Raw genomic sequence first — 14,838 nt, forward strand, 5'->3', positions numbered from 1 at the left:
TCTCTCCCCTCCAGTTTGGAGATCCCCCATATCCAAATATTAACTTCCCTAAATTTTCCTGTTCTTCCATATGTAAATGCTATTTTTAATTTGTCAATACCTGTCTTCAAACATAAGAATTCTGAATTCAAAGTTGTCATTTGCTGTTTTGGCTATATCTTACATTTAGGCATTCAGTTCTTTCAAGGTTAGACTTACTGGGGACAAGGCTCCTTTTAGATCATCTGCAAAAGCACTCTTCATTGATCTAAAATGATCTGCAAGCTCACTGTGGACTGACAGCTGGTATGTCAATTTCAGAGTCTTACTGCCTTTGTTTTTCCCATTTTGCCATGTCAATTTCCATCTTTACTTGACAGCTCAAACCATCAGACTGGTTATCTGACAGCTAGTTGTGTTTAGAAATGTTCCAAAGCCTGCGGCTGATGCTAGGCCATTCTCTAGGGCACATAATGCTTTTGAAGTGTTGATTCATTTAAAAGTTGCTGTTATTCAGAGAGAAAGGCCTTGTTTGAGAGTGGAGCTTAAAACTAAGAAGCCATCTTGCACCATGGCAAGCCATGTCCAGACCATTTTTAAAGGCAGCTCTGTATATAATATATTGCAGTAGTCCAAATAGGAGGTAACCAGTGCATAGATAACTTGAAGCAAGGCAATTCTTGACCAGGCTGTGTCTTAGCTGGCAAACCACATAAGCTGGTAAAAGGTGATATGGGCTTCAGAGAATACTTCTGCTCATGACAACAACAGATGAATGAGCATCCCAGGGATGAACATTATTCTTTAGGGAGAATGATAGCCCTTTTAGAATAGGATGAACACCATTTACTTGGACAGGCAAACTTCCCACTGACAGTGCCTCCATCTTGTCTGGATTTAGCTTTATGGTTCTTTGGAGATGGGGTCCTCAAGCAGCAGGGTCCTCTACAAGGAGGAGTCTGACTTTCTTGCCAGTCCTTCTGAAGCAATGCACCCCACCTCCACAAGATCCTGCACCCTGTCCATTGATTCCTGGACCTGGACCACTACCATCAGACTCTAAGGAACAGAAAGGTCCTGAGGAGCATTCCCCTACTAAGCCACAACTCCTAAAAAAGGCCAACAACTGTGTGAAAAATATACTGGCCCTTTGAGATGGCCAGATACAGCACACGAGGGGTGGAGCATTCAGAATAATTCTCCTGGACAAACGATAAACTCATGGCTGTTGCTCTAGGCCAGTGCTAAGCAAACTTGTCTTCACAGTAGGATTGTCAGATGTGGATCAGGATCTTCAGCTCTGTCCAGGATCACGAAAGTACCCCAGCTTCAGGTCAGCACTGACTCCCAGCCTTGCCTCTTGCCTCAGTCGTCCATGTGGTGGTGCAATTTTTTCAGGACAATTGGTTTTCATCCTGCTCATTATTGTTTCAGTCATGCTGCCTCATCTTCATTAGATGAAAAGAAGTAGTTGGGTTTTTTTAGCAATGAAAGGAAAGAAGAGAAAAGAAATAAAATTTTAAAAATTGAAGGTACAAAAACATTAAAGATATGAATACTAATAATAATAAACCACCATCATTTTACATTACAAATACTGTGCCAATCAATACATGCATCTTGAATTAAGCATATAAAGTAATATAAGCCCTCCAGATATCCAAATAGATATCAACTCAAAATTGACATCTACGTGCCATGTGTTCAAATATAGCCAGGGCAGTGAGGTCTTCAGTACATTGTACAGATGTAAAATTTCTGGAAATTTTGAAGCCAGGGGGGAAAAAATGTTTGTTTCTGTTTTTTTTTCAGAAAAAAAGGAAATTATTGGAAAAACTGAAAAAATACAATAATAGCACTTTTTACAGATTGAAAGTCACTTTGTTACTTCAGGAACATAAAATGTAATTATGTACAAGTCGGTTTGGCATAAAGGTATTACATTTGGTATATTAAAAGTACATTTTATTCAAGCAATTACTACAAATTGAATTTACTTTTTTTGATTTTTTACTTTTTTTGTAACAAATGGATCTACAAGCTCACCTGAACTGTAAGGAACTTCTTTCATTTTGCCGTTTTATGAGCAGGCAAAAAACAATTAAAAAAAACCAGAAGAAACCATCAACATTAATAACAAAGAAAATTGTTTATGTCTCTGCTAGTCCTCCACAGTGTCAAGCAGACATAAAGCATCCATTCCCATAAAAAGAACTGAGGGAAAAAAAAGGGGGGGGGACTAAGATTCAATGAAACATTTTATTTGTCATGCCCAAATAAAACATTCCATAATCCATTTTTTAATTTTTTTCAATTTTTCCAAAGTTTTGGAAAAAAAACAAAAAAGGCTTCAGGGAAAAAAAGGGAAAAACTCCCCCCCCCCATTTTTTCTGGTTTTTTCCCAAGCCTTCACATCTCTAGTCCATTGTGTAATAGATGGTGGGTATTTATTCTTCCAGGTTGATGAGTCTCTTAGCAACCTTAAAGGGCTCACAGAGTCCACTTTTGTTGTCCTACTATTAACCCCCATAACACTGGAATATAATTTAAAAGTGTATGAACACCTGCAAAAATCAAGGATTTCACCAGTACAAAATTGATACAGATAACAATTTCAGACCAGAAAGAATATATAATTGGACAAGCCCATATCACATGCCTCAATGAGGCATTTTCAGCGTTACACCTCCAGCATCCATCTGCATTGAACAGCGCCATCCTATACAAACACTATGGAGTCCAGTATACTCAAAATATTATTTTTTGCTGAATCAATCTCAATTTCAGGTCTATTGAAACATTTTGTATAGATTCTAAAGCAATTTTCCATTGTTTAGGCAGTATAATACATTCTAATTCCCAATTCCACACCTCTCTGAGTTCCTGAATTTCTACCTGACAAAGATCCATTAAACATTTATAAACAACTGTTATAGGTTTAGCCTTTTGAAGGTTCCAGCAGTTTAGGAGATGCTAAAGCACTCAGAGCAGATGGGCCATAAACAGATACTAGCAAATGTTCTAACTGAAGATATTGTCACTCCGCAGTCATCAGTAACTGATATTTAAGCTGTAAAATAGGAAATAACAAAAATTCTCTATCTGAGCTTATCATTTGACCTAATGTATATATCCAACATTCAGCCCATTTCTTTCACAAAAAAAGGATGCTCTCTATCTTCAAATCTGGGTTAGCCCATAAGGCTAATTTAGTGTGAGTATAAGGGGCGAATTGTAACTGAAGAGCCACTATATACCATGTATCTTTAGTTGCTAAAACTGAAGCTGGTATCAGCCTTTCTTTTTATTATACATAGACCTCAATACTAGCCATCCAAAAAGGGGTGTTAAATAAGCCATTTTTATAATTACACAAGCTGGGGTATTCATAGGAGAAATTTGCCAATCATTTGTATGTGCCTTATTATGTAAGTTAATATCTGGAAAATTAAAACTTCCAATATTGGCAGCTGCTTTCTCTTAAATGAAGTGGAGAATTATCCCAAATAATTTTTCTGAGTATCCCATTAATTTTTTGAAAATATATTTGGGGAATACTGTCAATTAGTATACAAAATAGGTGATCGTGATGAGCCTTGTGAAAAACTCCTGGCAGAACAGAATGGAGAAGGAGGAAGAGTGGAATCCAGGGGAGGGGCCCAGTGGTCTGTAGTGAGAGGGGGATAGAACTGAGCGGACTTCAGTAGACTACCCAGTGACAGCCAGCCCCCAAGGCTCTGGCTGTGATAGACGGGTCTGAGAGTGTCCTTCCCATCACCCTGCCCTCTGTCTCCATTGAGCCTCCAGAGCTGTCTCCTGCTCCGCCTTCAGCATTGCAAGAGTCAGAGGAGCGTGCAGAGGTGGAGCTTGGGGAAGAACTGGCTGGGATATCTCCTTGCCTGTCTCCAAGGACACATCACCATCTGGGAAGGCATGAACAGACTGAACCCACATCTCAACCCATCTGTAGGAGTGCCCATTTGCTATCCCAGTCCCGATCTGGGAAAGAGTTCCCATGCATGTAGGGTTGCCATCCTGAGATTACTTCAGTGGTCTCAGGGGGTGGTGTCCAACTGCTGTGACAATGACTTTGCTTGAGTAGTCTAGAGACCAGTGTAATCTGTAACCTGATCTATGCATCAAGCTAGACTTAAGTTTCACAATAAAAATAATGAAGAAAAACATGACAGGGATTCTGAGGGGCTGAGCCAGGACACTGATCTACAGTTGCCCACTAGCACTAATTCAGATTTTGACAGCTGGGGCTCCCTCTAGCTTGTGGGGCAGGCATGGCTGGTTCCTTTCACCTTGTACTGCCAGCCAATGAGTTCAGGGGGTGTGGCTTAAATTCCTGCTCTAAGGCAGTTTATTCCCTGGGGATGGGGAGAGAACAATGGGAAGTGAACAGAAGTAGCTAATTGAGTTTGGTGGCTCAACTGTCAACTGAGATTTATTTCTTGGGATTTAACAGTCTTCCTTCCTGAGAGAGAGGCCTGTTTAATAACTTTACTGATGATACTAAGAAAAGCTACCTAGCTTTTATTTCAATTTTTTTTGCTGATAACACTTTTAACAATGCAAATTCCCCTGTAGTTTTAAGTGATGGCTGCCACTGTGCAGCCTGTTCCTTCTCCTGCAGAGGGGCCCCTACCAAAGAAGTACGATGACTATTATGATGGGTTCAAGAAGGCAGTGGATCAGTTACTCTCACTATGACTGCTCCATCAAGTTAATACCCGGAGCGGAGATCCCCACCAACTGCATCTACTCCCAGTCTGAGCCAGAAGTAGTGGCACTAAGGGAGTTTCTTGATGTCAGCTTCAAGCGGGAGTTCATCCAACCATCCACCTCATCAGCAGGAGTGCCATTGCTGTTTGTGAAAAAGAAATCGGATGAGCTACATCCATGCAATAACTACCGAGAACTCAACAAGATCATGCTTCCCAACCATTATCCTCTTCCACTCATTGATGAAATGCTAGAGCAGCTGTACTCAGCCAAAGTTTTCACCACGTTGGACTTGAGAAGAGCCTATAACCTGGTGCATATCAAGGAAGGGGATGAATGGAAAATGGTGTTTAAAATGAGATGGACTCTTCAAATACACAGTCATGCTGTTTGGTTTGACCAATGCTCCGGAAGTGTTCCAACATTTCATTAATGACAACTTTAGAGATCATCTGGACAAGTTTGTGATTGTGCATATGGATGACATCGTCCTGCCTGAAGTTGAGGAACTCAGACTTAGACTCGACAGTGGTGTTTATCCTTTTGTTAAAGTAACAGGCAGCTGCAGTGCAGAGCGCCTCATGTAACTAGCTAATCTTTCTAGGTACTCAGCATCCCTTTCTAGCACTAGCTAAGCATGACTTCGCGACTCCAAGACGTTGACTCAGCAACTGTTAACCGGCCCCCCCAGTCTGCTTAAGTAGGTTGAGAGCCTGCACATAAACAGAGACTCCTCCTTAGCTGTGTCTGTTGAATTACCACCTCAAGCATCTTTGAGTGCAGGGCAAAGGTGGAGCCTTGGCCAGTCTGTTGTCTTTCCCCTCTGATGGAAGGGGGCTGCTAATGGTCAGTTCAGGCATGGGAAGCAGAGGTGCACCTGGCTGAGAAGCGTCTGATGGGTCAGGTTGAGCTCCTGCGGGGGGGGTTCATCATCATTTATAGTTGGAGTTGTGGGGGCTGTGGTGTAAAAGATGGGTTGGGGCACCCTCTAGGTCCGTTCCACTGCTTGCCCCCTCCCCAAGTCATTCATCCCAGTCCACGTCCTCATCTTCTGTCTTGCCTCTGCCTGTTCACCCCTGCCCGGCAGGGCTCACGACAGATATCCTTGTATACTTGGACTCACCACAGCAGCAAAAGTTCCATGTCAGACCAGTGTTGCAGATGCCGAGAGAACATCATCTGTATACCAAGCTGGAGAAGTGTGGGTTTGACTTTGACTTTCTGGGGTATTACATCGCCCCCTCAGGAGTGGAGATGGTCCCAGGGAAAGTGCATTGCGTGTTCACCTGGCAACCACCCAAAACTGAAAAGGACCTGCAATGCATTTTAGGGTTTGTCAACTACTACCAGCAGTTCATAGCCAGGTTATCCAAAATGACTGCCTCCTTAATGGGCTGTCTGAAGGGCAAGCACACTTCCAATGGACTGAGATCACTCAACAGGCCTTCGAACATCTCAAGGTCTTATTTGCCCCTGAGCCATTCCTGAGGCATGCTGACCCTTGGCTACTATTCATGGTGGAGATGGACACCTCAGATGTGGCGATCACAGTGGTTTTGAAGAAGAATGAGGTTCTACACCCATGCATATATTACTGTAGAAAGTTAACAGCACCCAAGCAGGACTACATGGTCTGGGAGAAGGAGCTGCTGGCCATCTGAGATGCCTTTGAAGACCGGCGGCATCACCTGGAAGGGGCTCAACATGTGGTGGAGGTCCAGACCAGCCGCCACAATCTAGAGACCCTTCAGTCAGCCTGGAAGCTCAAGCAATTACAGGTGTGGTGGTCCCAGTTTTTTGTGCATTTCCACTTCCAGATGATTTACATCCCCAGCACCCAGAATGTAAGAGCTGCAAGTGTAAGAGCTGCAAGACCATAATGCAGAGGCAGAACTGGGCTTTGCATGGGTTGGGGAACATTTATACCATTATGATGTGCTATAGGTACCCCCCGGGGAGCTATGAGCCAGGATGATGAGGTAATGTTGCACTCCAAATGGTGACTCAGGAATTTTGGTCACCCCTGGTTCGACATGATGTAGAACACTACGTTCAAACCTGCCTCAAGTATAGGACAGCCAAGCATGTCCCAGGACTGATGGCAGGCCTGTTGGAGCCCTTGCCCACACCAGCCAATCTTTGGAGGATGGTGTGGAGGATGGTGTGACGTCCTTCCCTGGTTCTCCCTGTCAGGTTCCCACCTGCTTGTGGCTACTGCCTTTCACTAGGCACCACCAGGGACACCGCCAGTCAGGACCGTCCTTTATATGGTTTCTCACTCCGCTCTAGCACAGATCTCACTAGATCCCACGGCTAGGTAGCACCACCAGTCATTTCCTGTAACCAATACTCCCAGAGACCTTGCCTCAGTCTCTCTATAGCTGATTACTTTGTGACTGTGTGCCTATGCTGTTCCCAAGCCCCTTGTATCTTTATATATAAAGCATACAACTCTGGGTTGCTCTGGATACTTGACTTGTTACAATATCTCTCTTCACTGTTGCCACCATTAGATACTGTTTCTGTTCAGCCTTGGTAATTTTACAGATGCGTAAACTGCAGGAACATCACATCCCCCCCCTTAAATAACAGCAGAGTATTTCTCCTGTACCCAGGATTAATACATCGCGTTTATATACAAGTGTCCATCACTTTGGGGTAAAGTGTCCTTTTTAAATTACATCTTGCTCACTTGATTGTAGTATCCGCCATCTGCCTCGAAAGTCCATCTGCCAACACGTTGTCCTTTCCCTTGATGTAAACAAAGTCTATCTGGTACTCCTGCAGTGCCCAGGACCACCTTTGCAGCATGGTGTTGCTATTTTTCATAGTGTCCAGCCACAGCAACGTGCGATGATCCGTGATGACTGTGCACTTCCTTCCCCAGACATAGGGTCTCAGCTTTCCCAGGCCCCACACGACTGCCAGACACTCCTTCTGGACCGAAGAGTAGTTTCTTTCCCTTGATGACAGTTTGCGACTTAAGTAGGCAATGGGATGCTTGATGCCCTCTCGCTCTTGCATCAGCACAACTTCAAGAGCCAAATCAGATGCATCTGTTGCCACTATAAATGGTTGTTCAAAGTCCGGAGCTATCAATATCGGACTCTGACACAGCGCTTGCTGCAGTTGGTCGAAAGCCTTTTGGCACCATTCATCCCATCTCACACACTCAGCACACTTTTTCTGCGTTCTCATGCAGTGGAGTTGCTATCTCTCCAAACCCCTTTATACACTTTCTGTAAAAACCAGCCATACCTAAAAATGCTCTCACTTGTTTCCTGATTTCCTCAAGCACTCTTCCATTCTGACTCACTCGTTTGTGTAATGAGAAAGAAATAATCAGACTTGGCTCCTTTAAACTACTGGGATGCTTGGGTAAGGTACATGTTATGTCTGCACCATGAGGCTTTTTAACCCCATGATCTAGAGTCATTAGGATTTTTACTTCTGTAGACAGACTAGTGAAGAAATCCTTCAAGAACCCCAGGGTATCCTGATCAATATTGAGATGAAGTGGCACTAATGACACTCGTAAACAACACTCTTGTGATCTGCCCGACTCAGGATGCACACGCAATGCTTTGACTGTCAACATATTAGAATGTGCCTTTCTAAACATTTCTTTACTACAGTAAAGGTATAGAAATTTATTCATCTGAGATGTATCCAAACGATCTCTGTTCTCAAGATCTTGAACCACAACCACTTGACAAGAAACTGGTTGCTTTAACAAGATGACTTCACATTCTGATTTGCCAGATGGATATACTTCAGACTTGAATCTCACCCTGCTTAATTGTATTTCCATCAAGAAATCTGGGTTCCTTCCTCTTTCCCCACAGGATGTATTACACCCATGCCTCGTGGATGTATGAGAAGGAAAACTCTGAAGACTAATGTAGTTTTTAACCAAAGATGTAGGTGGTGCACTTCCAAAGTCCTTCCCCCCAAAAAAGTACCAAATGGGTGAGGTTTCTTTCACAACATAGTAAGTAGTAATTTAATATTGCGGCCCACTGGCCATAGATAGACATATAAAACAATACAAACAATACAATGTAAAACAAACATGTATTACAATAAAACCACATCTAAAAAAGATACATTGTTCCAAACGGGATATATAAAATACTATTCCTCAAAGTCTTAGTTGGGTGCAATATCAGAGTTTACAGATATAAATTTTGCTTACAGTTATTATCAAATTTATGTATATTTTAAAGAGTTATTTATAATATCAGATCTGGTAACTATATCCGCTGCAGAAAATTTTGCTATTGCTAATGAGATTTTTGGAGAGCGGTCTTCCAGAAGATATTCTTCAAAGCTACCCATGGTTTGTGTTGTATATTTTTCAAAAGAGGTAATATAAATTGTTGTCTAGAGACATTATAAAATGGGCAGTGAAGTAAAACATGACTATTGTTTTCAACCATTCCTTGTCCACAGGGGCAATGCCGATCTGCGTAAGGGACCTTCGCAAAACGCCCTTCAAGAAGAGCCGAGGGAAGAACATTTAGTCTGATCAAAGTAAATGCCTTATGATACTTAGGAATATTTAAATTAGACAAATATGGCATTGAGATAAAACATCTGGGGTTATACCTTTGTTTTTTAATCAGCAGTAATTGATGTTGGAAGTCAATATCTTTCAGACGTTGGCGTATTTTTGTTGAGGCGTTCTGAAAACCAAGTTGTTGAACACTGTACAGCGAGAAGCCTAGTTTTGCAAGTTTATCATGTATCAATTTCGCCCATGGCGATTGAAAATTGTCTGTTAAAATATCAGGGGCTAAACCTACTGGATTAAAAAAGAGTTTTAGCCATGAATTAATCCTCTGTAGCCAAATTTTAGACTCAATAGTTTGAACTCCTGCTTCTAATCGAAGTAAACAATTAGGTATACATTTAGGTACAGCCATTATTGTTCTTAAGAATGTATTTTGGACTACCTCAAAGTCATTAAATTTTACATTCATGTTTGCTTGAGCGCCATATATCATTTGAGGAATAATTTTGGTATTAAAAATTTTAAGAGCTGGGAAAAAAGCTTGCCCTCCTTTAGTATAATAAAATGTTAGGAATGCTTTCATAGTTCGTCGGGCATTAAGAGTCGTTTTGGTATGAAGTTGGTGTGAACCAGAGGATTGAAATACAAGGCCAAGATATTTGTAAGATTGGACTTGGTCAATTGGCTGACCATCGATTTGCCATTGGTGTTTAGATCTTTTCTTAGTGAAAGCTACAATTTTAGTTTTCTGATGGTTAATTGTGAGATATTCAGTAGAGCAATATCTTGCTAAGTTCCTTAACAGCCGTTTTAGATCTACTGGTGTCCTAGATAACAGTGCCACTTCATCTGCATATAGTAATATGTTTCTTGGCTTTTTAGCTAGAATTGGGGGATGTAAGGAAACTGGAGCTAAATTTGAAACTATATCATTTATGTATAAATTAAAAAGTAGTGGGGCTAAAACACAACCTTGTTTGACCCCCCTTGTTGTTGGAACAGTATTAGAAAGATGTCCCTTAATGCTACATCTGATTTGGAGTGAGGTGTTTTTATGCAGACCTTGAATCAATATAAGTAAACGTCTATCGATTCCCATATTATTAAGTTTACTGCATAAACAGGGACGTGATATAGAATCGAAAGCAGCCTTTAAGTCGACAAATGCCGTATAAAAGGCCCCTCCTTTTTTTCCAGCATATTTAGCTATTAAATGATGTAGTACGAGAGAATGGTCAGCTGTCGATCTTTTTAGGCGAAAGCCCGCCTGCTCAATAGCTAAAATGCCGTTCTGTTCTATCCAGTTAATTAGTTTAGAATAGAGATGTGCTGCATAGAGCTTACTTATTATATTAATAAGACTAATTGGTCTGTAATTAGCCAGATCGTTAGGCGATCCTTTTTTGTAAATTGGGATGATCGTGTTTGTACCCCAATCCTCAGGAATTATGGTTGAAGAATCGATGTATGAAAAAAGGGAGGCTAATACCGGGGCCCACCATTGCTCATTGGCTTTGAAAACCTCCGGAGGGATGTTATCTGGACCAGGGGCCTTGTTAGATTTAAGTTTAGAGATGAGTAAAGCAACTTCTTCGATAGTTACTGGAGGCCACTCTTGTGTTTGAGGGGTAAGTAAATACTGATGAGATTTAAGTTCCGTTTGATCTAAAAATAAATTATAAAAATAATTTTCCCAAACATAGGGAGCAATTACAGAATTAATATGGGAATGTGATTTCGGCCATTGTTGTGCAATAAGGCGCCAAAAAATAGATGAGTTATTAAGTTTAACTGCATTTAATATTTGCTGCCATATAGTTGAGTTTTCTTTTATTTTCTTCCTTTTTATTAATTTTTTATATCCTTTTTTTGTATTACAGTATAAAGAAAGAGATTCTTTAGTTCCCAATGACTTGTAACTTTGGTAAGTACTATTTAATTGTTTTTTAAATTCAAAACATTCTTTATCAAACCATGACTTAGATCTACAATATGCATGACTAGAATTCTTTTGTGAATTTTTAGTAATAGTTAGTTGCAACATTGTCATAAGTTCATGAAATCTTACAAGGGGACTATTGTTATGTGATGCCTGGATGATTTCCTCTTTAATTAGGAGAGTTTGAGGCAAAGCCAAGATGTTAAAAATCTCCTTTTCTAGCTTTGGAATCCATTTGATTCTAGTCGGATAAATATCTGCTTCCTTATTAGAGAAGGTTTTCAAATTAAGATGTATATTGTTCTCCAGGCTCTCAATCTCTATGGCAATTGGAAGATAATCACTTTCTGGTCTATTAATAATTTTAAATGTTCTTATCAGATGGTATAGTTAAATTGAAATAAAAGTTAGATCGATAAGTGATGAGCCATTAGGAGAAAAATATGTTAAGTCTCCGACAGCATCCCCTGGAGCACGACCATTTAGGAGAACAAGATTAATTTTAGAAGTCATCTTCATTAATGATATTCCTGCAAAGTTTATCCCTAGATCTTTTGATTGCCTCGATGGAATATTTGTGAATTCATCTGGTATCAGTGTTAAGTGGTGATATTTCCCATATAATGCCAGGTCCGAATTACCTATTCTGGCATTAAAATCGCCCGATAGAATTATATACATTTCTGGATATTTAGCAGTAAGATCTATTATATATGTCTCTAAGAGTGTAATTTTTTCCATAACCATATTTTTTGCTCGAATAGGAGGTAAGTATACGTTAAGAATTATTATCGAAATGTGAGGAAATTCCACAATAAGTGGAAGTACAATATCTTGAAACGGACTTAGGGGGGTGACTTTTATCCTTAATGCAGTTGAAATAAAGGCGCAAATTCCTCCTTTTGGACGACCCCCTTTAGAACTAGATCGTGCTGGAAGATCTAAGGACAAATAGCCCTCTAATATAGGCGATTCCACTGACCAGGTTTCTTGTAATAATATAATGTCATAAGATGACAGATTATCTTTTATATATTGGGAAGTAGATTTAGAATTCCAGCCCGCAATGTTCCACGTAATAATTTTTAGTATTCCAGGCTGAGGTATAGTTTTTAGTCAGTTTGAACAGTGATTTAAGGAGCTTCCTTGATGATTTGCTGATTCTATTGTATTTGTTCCTTCTATTAATTGGCTATGTGATTGAAAGGTAACATTTCCACTTTGATCCATCGGCACTTTCTGTTGATTCTCACTTAATGAGAATATATTTATGCAGGGGATCTGATTTTGTTCCTTGGAAATTGTTTCAGGGCAAAGAGAGAAATTGTCTGGGATCTTCTTGCTTTCAAGAGCAGACAATAATTATTTTAGTCTAATGATTATCTCGAACTGCTCATCTGGAGTGAAATCTTTATAAGAAACAAGAAGAAAGAACTCCTCAGGTAAGATTTCATTTTTCTTGTAGTTAGGAGCATTGTTTAAAAGGGATTCACTGTTTAAATTCTTATAATCCTGCAGATGTTGAAGTATTTCTGAAGAAGAATAATTTTGTATATTTGTTTGAAGATTTTTTTCAGAATCTTCCATTATCTTAGGCAAATTATATTGAGTAGATAATGTTGAACGAAGGGAACAGAGATTTATAGGAGAAGTATGATTTTCAAAAAATCTTGATATCCAAATATAGTGAATGGCTAGAAAAGATATTTCTTCATAAAGAAGTTTTGCAGCAGCAGGATCATAGAAAGCTACTAGGGCCCTAGTTGATATATAATTGTAGGGTAGATATTGAGTTGACTTAATTGAGTTGAAGTTAATCAGGCCCGGGAGTAAGTTTTCCAAAAATTCCCATAAATGATATCTCCGTGCTCTATGATTGAGCCAGGTGGTAGGTTTTGGTAAATTTGATATAACTAACTTCTCTTTATTTAAAACAAGTTTCCATTGTTGTAAAGTCGAATTTTTTGGTTTGTCTCGAATGAGGGGTTGTTGTAAATGTTGAGCGTAATTAAATTGTTCCGAAATCTCCTTTGTTGGGGATACTAGATGGATTTCTTGACTAGCTTCAATGAGAGAGGAGTTGATATTAATATCAGGAAGAGGATTAGAGTTCATTAGTTTATCCTTCTTAGCTTTCTTTTTCTTCTTTTTCTTTTCCTTTTTTGCTGTAGTTTGTGGTGCATCTAATAGCTTGGTGAGTTTCCCAAAGTTCAGATGAGATTTACGTTTAAATCTGTAATTCTTAATGTTCTTGCTCTTTTTCCTATTTTTTAATGAATGATGTTTAATAGTTGAATAGCAATACATACAAGAATTCAATCTCATGGTTTGGGTACTTTGTGATGTTTGTATGGGAAGAGATTTCTGGGACTTTGCTTGAAAGTCAACTTTCAAAATAAGGTTTGTTATAGTTGATAACAAGGAAATAGATTCCGCCACAAACTTAGATATTTGCGAAAGAGATTGAGTAACTGCAGACGCCAAAGTCCCATTTGTATTAGGAGTATCCTGTGTAAAGGACACAGCACGCTTGAGCTTACTATCAATGGAGTTATGAGGAAGAACAGTTTCTACTGAAGTTTCTTTGTATATATTTTCAATGAACTGAGTAAAATTAAAAGCATTCGTAACCATATAATCTTCTTGCAGGGATGTCTCTAAATTGTTTTTTTGGTGTTTTCAGTCTCTTTAGTGTATACTGATGATTCGGTTATTAGGTCATTATAGGATGATTCCAATGGAGGCATAGAGCTTGAAGTAGAGTAATTACCAATTACTTCTTCAGGAGTTATATCTGCTCTAGAGAGATTAGCCTCTAGTTCCTCTGCCATTCTTATGTCCTGAGCAAGATTTAACGAGGACATATCACAAGTTTGTGTTCTTAAAGGAAAAGTTCCTTTCACAGTCTGTAATTGTGTGGGAGATTTACTTAAAGTTGTCCCATCCCAATTATCTTCCAGTCTCTGCTCATTAGTTAAATTAGATGGTGTTATTTCTTTCTTCTTATAAAATTGAGTAATCTTTGGTTGCTTACAGCTTTTCATGCGTTTCTTTTCAGAAGTAAGTGCAGTAAAGGAGGTGGGTAAAATACCCTTCTCTCTGTAAGATTTTCTAGTTAGCACCATTCTTTCATATATTATAAGCGAAGATGTACTATAAATTTACTTCTTAAGGATCCCCTCAGGTAAAAATTCGAATGCAAAAAGATACTCACTGCGAAGAAACAACTCTCAGCATTTGAATTAGCAGTTACAATGTTTTAAATCTTTGGTCACTTGCCATTAGACATCCCAATCATTTAAGCATTAGAGGTTTGGTTATTAATGAAGTAGATTGTTTGTCTTTTCATTGCCAGATAAAATTAGTAAAAATAACAAGAGTATTTTCAAAGCATCCTTGAAGGTTTGTTAACAGTAACTGTAGGACTATATCTTGTAGCCAAGTCTTCAAGGTTGTGTTTTCGCTTACGGCTCAGCGATTAATCCTTTAAGTTTAGTTTCAACTGAATAAAAAATTCCCAGTAGTTTCAAAGTTGTGCTTTGTATAAAAAGCTTAAAACATTCAGAGCTCATTTGGAGCTAATAAAAAACACGTCTAGTGCTAAGCGCCATCTTGCTCTCACAACATAGCACACCAATGGAATAGGAAATCTTAGTAGAGCTTTTGATTTCCCCCCACT

At 39.4% G+C, this 14,838-nt stretch overlaps 1 protein-coding gene and 1 long non-coding RNA gene across 2 annotated transcripts in view; one reads left to right on the forward strand and one right to left on the reverse strand.

The window, feature by feature from the left end:
- Nucleotides 1–14,838, reverse strand: part of SERPINC1 (serpin family C member 1) — a 211,240-nt gene that overhangs the window by 180,057 nt on the left and 16,345 nt on the right. The gene's annotated exons all lie outside the window — the stretch shown is intronic.
- LOC133388038 (uncharacterized) overlaps nt 1–14,838 on the forward strand; it is a 33,346-nt gene that overhangs the window by 12,625 nt on the left and 5,883 nt on the right. The window contains exons 2-4 of the long non-coding RNA XR_009763634.1: nt 9,160–9,240; nt 11,101–11,144; nt 12,470–12,601. This is a non-coding gene — a long non-coding RNA (uncharacterized LOC133388038). The remainder of the gene's footprint in view (nt 1–9,159; nt 9,241–11,100; nt 11,145–12,469; nt 12,602–14,838) is intronic.

The sequence above is a fragment of the Rhineura floridana genome, chromosome 6 (assembly GCF_030035675.1).
Source record: "Rhineura floridana isolate rRhiFlo1 chromosome 6, rRhiFlo1.hap2, whole genome shotgun sequence".
NCBI classification, from domain to species: domain Eukaryota; kingdom Metazoa; phylum Chordata; class Lepidosauria; order Squamata; family Rhineuridae; genus Rhineura; species Rhineura floridana.